Source organism: Cebus imitator, unplaced genomic scaffold, assembly GCF_001604975.1.
Source record: "Cebus imitator isolate Cc_AM_T3 unplaced genomic scaffold, Cebus_imitator-1.0 Scaffold53, whole genome shotgun sequence".
NCBI classification, from domain to species: domain Eukaryota; kingdom Metazoa; phylum Chordata; class Mammalia; order Primates; family Cebidae; genus Cebus; species Cebus imitator.
This window is the reverse complement of record NW_016107368.1, coordinates 3,292,826-3,299,157: the sequence shown is the minus strand read 5'-3', so window position 1 is coordinate 3,299,157 and position 6,332 is coordinate 3,292,826. Positions and strand designations below refer to the sequence as shown.

The 6,332-nt window shown below is 48.3% G+C and overlaps 1 pseudogene; it reads left to right on the top strand.

Moving 5' to 3' along the window:
• The first annotated feature begins 750 nt into the window (after window positions 1-750).
• Window positions 751-1,397, top strand: LOC108304166 (annotated as a pseudogene).
• Window positions 1,398-6,332: the final 4,935 nt, after the last annotated feature.

Genomic DNA, 6,332 nt, shown 5'->3' with positions numbered 1-6,332 from the left:
ACTCTGTCTTGCCAGGTGCGGTGGCTCACGCCTGTAATCCCAGCACTTTGGGAGGCCGAGGCGGGTGGATCACCGGGTCAAGAGTTCAAGACCAGCCTGGCCGACATGGTGAAACCCTGTCTCTACTAAAAATACCAAAAAATTAGCCAGTTTGGTGGTGGGCACCTGTAATCCCAGCTACTCGGGAGGCTGAGGCAGAGAATTGCTTGAACCCAGGAGGTGGAAGGCAGTGAGCCGAGATCGTGCCACTGCACTACAGCCTGGGTGATAGAGTGAGACTCTGTCTCAAAAAAAAAAAAAAAAAAAACACCAGGGGCGGTGGCTCAGGCCTGTAATCCCAGCACTTTGGGAGGCCGAGGCGGGTGGATCACGAGGTCAAGAGATCGAGACCATCCTGGTCAACATGGTGAAACCCCGTCTCTACTAAAAATACAAAAAATTAGCTGGGCATGGTGGTGCGTGCCTGTAATCCCAGCTACTTGGGAGGCTGAGGCAGGAGAATTGCTTGAACCTGGGAGGCAGAGGTTGTGGTGAGCCAAGATTGGGCCATTGCACTCCAGCCTGGGCAACAAAGCAAGACTCCATCTCAAAAGAAAAAAAAGGCCGGGCGTGGTGGCTCACGCCTGTAATCCAAGCACTTTGGAGGCCAAGGCGGGCGGATCACCAGAGGTCAGGAGTTCAAGATCAGCCTGACCAACATGGTGAAACCCCGTCTCAAAAAAAAAAAAAAAGAGCTGCCGTCTTGCATCCCCACTTGTGTGTGCCTAATCTCAGCTGGTGGTCCACCCGAGACCCCCTGAGCACCAACCCTAGTCCCCCGCGCGACCTCTTATCCACTCCGACAAGATAAAAGAAACAATCATGAACCAGGAAAAACTCGCCAAACTGCAGGCACAAGTGCACATTGGTGGGAAAGGAACTGCTTGCAGAAAGAAGAAGGTGGTTCATAGAACAGCCACAGCAGATGATAAAAAACTTCAGTTCCCCTTAAAGAAGTCAGAGGTAAACAGCATCTCTGGTATTGAAGAGGTGAATATGTTTACAAACCAAGGAGCAGTGATCGACTTTCACAACCCTAAAGTTCAGGCATCTTTGGCAGCGAACACTTTCGCCATCATAGGCCGTGCTGAGACAAAGCAGCCGACAGAAATGCTACCCAGCATCTGAAACCAGCTCGGGGCAGACAGTCTGACTAGTTTAAGGAGACTGGCTGAAGCTCTGCCCAAACAATCTGTGGATGGAAAAGCACCACTTGCTACTGGAGAGGAGGAGGAGGATGAAGTTCCAGATCTTGTGGAGAATTTTGATGAGGCTTCCAAGAATGAGGCAAACTGAATTGAGTCAGCTTCTGAAGATAAAACTTGAAGAAGTTACTGGGAGCTGCTATTTTATATCATGACTGCTTTTTAAGCAATTTTTGGGCCTGGTGCGGTGGCTCACGCCTGTAATCCCAGCACTTTGGGAGGCCGAGGCAGGTGGATCACGAGGTCAAGAGATCGAGACCATCTTGGCTGACATAGTGAAACCCCCATCTTGAAAACAATAAATAAATAAATTAGAAATTTTTGTTTATGGATCTGATAAAATCTAGATCTCTAATATTTTTAAGGCCAAGCCCCTTGGACACTGCGGCTCTTTTCAGTTTTTTGCTTATACACAATTCATTCTTTGCAGCTAATTAAGCCGAAGAAGCCTGGGAATCAAGTTTGAACCCAAGGTTAATAAGGTTCCTTGCCTAGTATTCAGTTTTACTTTTTATTTCATTGACACCAATCTGTACACAGTAAACAAAATTGCTTATAAAAAGCTAATCATGGCATGTAATATGGCTGATAACCTTTGGAATTTGATTAAAGATTTAAAATCACAGTGTAGTAAAAAAAAAAAAGAAGAAGAAAAAAAGAACTAAAGCTTGACCTGACGGTATATAGCACCCTTCCACAAATATACACCATTTATCTTCAGCCCTAGCCCCCAAATCCCCTCCCCAGGTAGACCAGGGGGACAAACAGACGTCATCCCCACCACCCAGCTCCCCAGCAGCAACACTGCCTCCTTCCCCACGGAGCAATCTTGAAACAGCCTCTGCTCTGAGTGTGGGGGAAGCAGACGGTCTCTGAGGCCCCTTTAGCTGCTGAGATCCCAAATCTGGGCGAGGGTTTAAGAGCAGGCAGTAAGGTGGTGACTGGTGCCCACGCCCAGCCCAGCCTGAAGCACTTGGGCAATCTTGGCAATGACTAGGGAGGACAGAGCAGCCAGGCAGCTTCGTGGGAGCCCAGGGAGAGCTCTGCCTCTGCTAGGTGGAGAGGAGGGGCCAGGGAGAGGGTGACAAACAGAGGCGTTTGAGCTCCCAGTAGTTACTGTGACAAATGCCACAACCTTAATAGCTTAGAACAACACACATTTGTCCTCTTACCTTTCTACAGGTCTGGACTCTGGAATGAGTTTTACAGGCTGCAGGTGTCATCACAACTGTGTTCCTGGTGGAGGCTCCAGGAGAGAACCCATTTCCTGCCCTGGCCAGTGTCTAGAGGCCACCCATGTCCTGCAACTGGGGGTCCAGTCCTCCACCTTCACAGCTGCAGTGCAGCCTCTTCCGGTCTTTCTCCTTCTTTTTTTTGAGATGGAGTCTTGCTCTGTTGCTTAGGCTGGAGTGCAGGGGTGCAATCTCAGCTCACTGCAACCTCTGCCTCCCGGGTTCAAACAATTCTCCTGCCTCAGCCTCCCGAGCAGCTGGAATTACAGGCATGCGCCACCACGCCCGGCTAATTTTGTATTTTTAGTAGAGACGGGTTTTCTCCATGTTGGTCAGGCTGGTGTCTAACTCCCAACCTCAGGTGATCCACCCGCCTCAGTCTCCCAAAGTACTGGGATTACAGGTGTGAGCTACTGCACCCAGCCTCTTGTTTCTGTTTTGAGGTGCAGTCTTGCTCTGTTGCCCAGACTGGAGCGCAATGGCACGATCTCGGCTCACTGCAGCCTCTGCCTCCCAGGTTCAAACAATTCTCCTGCTTCAGCCTTCTAAGTAGCTGGGATTGCAGGTGCCGCCACCACACCTGGCTACTTTTCGTATTTTTAGTAGAGATGGGGTTTCACTATGAGCCAAGCTTGGTGGCTCACGCCTGTAATCCTAGCACTTTGGGAAGCCGAGGTGGGCAGATCACGAGCTCAAAAGATGGAGACCAACCTTGCCAACATGGTGAAACCCGTCTGTACTAAAAATACAAAAAATTAGCTGGGCGTGGTGGTGCGTGCCTGTAGTCCCAGCAGCTGAGGAGACTGAGGCAGGATAATCGCTTGAACCTGGGAGGCAGAGGTTGCGGTGACAGAAGATTGCGCCATTGCACTCTGGCTTGGTTGACAGAGTGAGACTCTGTCTCAAAAAAAAAAAAAAAAATTAGAAGTGTGTGATGTTTGCAATTCACTTTGAAGTGCAGCAAAAAGATGGGGTGGTGACTAGATGAAACTATGGATATGTTAACAGCTCTGCGATTGAGCAAACAGAAAAAAACACTAACTGTAAAATCTAGGCTAGGCGCGGGCAACCACAACCAGTATATTGCTTGGTTTATTTATTTATGTATTTTGAGACAGAATCTCGCCCTGTCACCCAGGCTGGATTACAGTGGCACTATCATGGTTCACTGCAACCTCTGCCTCCTGGATTCAAGTAATTCTTCTTCCACAGCCTCAGCTTCCTCCTCAGCTGGGACTACAGGCACCCGCCACCACGCCCGCCTAATTTTTGTATTTTTAGTAGATACGGCGTTTCGCCATTTTGGTCAGGCTGGTCTCAAACTCCTGACCTCAGATGATCCACCCACCTCGGCCTCCCAACGTGCTGGGATTACAGGAGTGAGCCACCATGCCCAGCCCAGCTAATTTTGTAATTATAACTACTGGAAACAGGGTCTCCCTATGTGGCGCAGGCTGCTCTCAAACTCCCAGGCTCAAGTGATCCTCCCACCTCGGCCTCCCAAACTGCTGGGATTCTAGGCATGAGCCACTGTGTCCGGCCTTCACATTATCCTCCAACGTGGGTTAATTCTATGACTCAGTAGAAGAAGGATTTTCGGATAAAATACAGGACACCCAGTTAAATCAGAATTTCAGATCAACGATGGATAAGTTTTTAGCATAAATATGTTCCAAATACTGCATAGAATCGGATTATCCTAAAAATTATTCTTGATGTATCTGAAATTCAAATTTAAATGAGCCTTTTTTATGTACTAAATCTGGAAACACTAATCTGAAAGTATCTCTTGAACTGAGCCTGTCTCATTCTTTCCTCTAAAAAAAAAGTTCCCAAAAAAGTTTTCATTAAGTGGCATTATGTCACTTCTTTTTCTTTCCTTTCTTTCCTTTTTTTTTTTTTCTTTTTTTGGAGATGGAGTTTTACTCTTGTTGCCCAGGCTGCAGTGCAATGGCAAAATCTCGGCTCACCGAAACTTGCATCTCCCTGGTTCAAGCACTTCTCCTGCCTCAGCTTCCAGACTAGCTGGGACTACAGGCATGTGCCACCACTCCTGGCTACTTTTTTATTTTTGGAGGGGATGAGGTTTCTCCATGTTGGTCAAGCTGGTCTCGAACTCCTGACCTCAGGTGACCCGCCTGCCTCAGGCTCCCGAAGTACTGGGATTCCCAGCGTGAGCCACCACACCTGGCCGGCATTGTGTCATTTCTATTGCCTTCTCCACCTAAATCCAACAGCCCCAAACGGGTACTCTGAGATTAATCTTTTATTTCACTCTTTCTTCCCTTTTCTTTCCTTTCCTTATCTTTTTTCTTCCTTCCTTCCTTTGTTTTCTTTCTCTTTCTTTCTTTCTTTCTCTCTTTTTCTTTCTCTCTCATTTCTTTCTTTTTTTTTTCTGGATCTCGCTCTGTCACCCAGGCTGGAGTGCAGTGTTGCAATCATAGCTCGCTGCAGACTCGACCTCCTGGGCTCATGCGATCCTCCCACCTTGGCCTCCCAAAATGCTGGGATAATCCTGAGGCCTCTTTCCGTGGCTTGTAGGCGGCTGTCCACGCTCCGTCTATACCTGGCGGTCAGCCGTCACTCCCAGCCCCTTTCTCCCCCAGTCGTCTGCAGGGAAGCGTTAACAGCTTGCCTCCAAATGTACTGCTGCTAGGATTTCTGCCAGACTCTAAGATTCAAAGGTTTAAAACCTGTCCATCTAGCTGAGAACTCGTTAAGTTTTCTTCTTCAGCATCACACTGGAACTTACTCTGGTCCAGCAGAGAGAAGGTTCTCTGCCCTCTCCCTTCTTTCTTTCCTTCTTGAAGGCTGAGCCCGAGGAGGGAAAATAGGAAAAGGAAAGATAAAGAGGGAACTTATTGTTAGGGCTTGGATTGCATCCTCTACAAAGATATGCTGGCCAGGCGCAGTGGCTCATGCCTGAATCCCAGTAACGTGGGAGGCCGAGGCGGGCAGATCATGAGATTAGGAGATCGAGACCATCCTGGCTACCACAGTGAAACCTCGTCCCTACTAAAACTACAGAAAAGTAGCCAGGTGTACTGACACATGCCTGAAATCCCAGCTATTCAGAAGGCTGAGGCAGGAGAATCGCTTGAACCCAGGAGGCGGAGGTTGCAGTAAGCTGAGATTGCACCACTGCACTCCAGCCTGGGTGACAGAGCGAGACTCCATCTCAAAAAAAAAAAAAAAAAAAAAAAGAAAAACATGTGTTGCAGGCAGGACACGGTGACTCCCACCTGTAATCTCAGCCTTTTGGGAGGCCAAGGAGGGAGGATCACTTGAAGTCAGGAGTTTGAGACCAGCCTGGCCAACACCATAAGTCCCAGTCTCTACAAAAATAATAATTTTTTTTTAAAAAAAGGTAAGGTACAGAACCCCTGGTCCCTCAGAATGTGACCTTGTTTGGAAATAGGCTCTTTTTCTTTTTCTTTTTTTTGAGACAGAATCTCACTTTGTCGCCCAGGCTGGAGCATAGTGGTGCGATTTTAGCTCCCTGCAGCCTCAATCCCCTGGGTTAAAGCCATCCTCCCACCTCAGCCTCCTTAGTGGCATCTACAGGTGTGTACCTCCAAGCTTGGCTAATCTTTTTGCATTTTTTGTAGAGACGGGGTTTCACCACATAACCCAAGCTGGTCTTGAACTCCTGGCTCAAGTAATCTGCTAGCCATGGCCTCCCAAAGTGCTGGGAGTATAGGCATGAACCACCACGTGGAAATACAGTCTAGAAAGGTAATAGACTTAAAATGATGGCCGGGCATGGTGGCTCGCATCTGTTAACCCAGCACTTTGGGAGGCAAAGGTGGGTGAATTACCTGACGTCAGGAGTTCAAGACCAGCCTGGCCAACATGG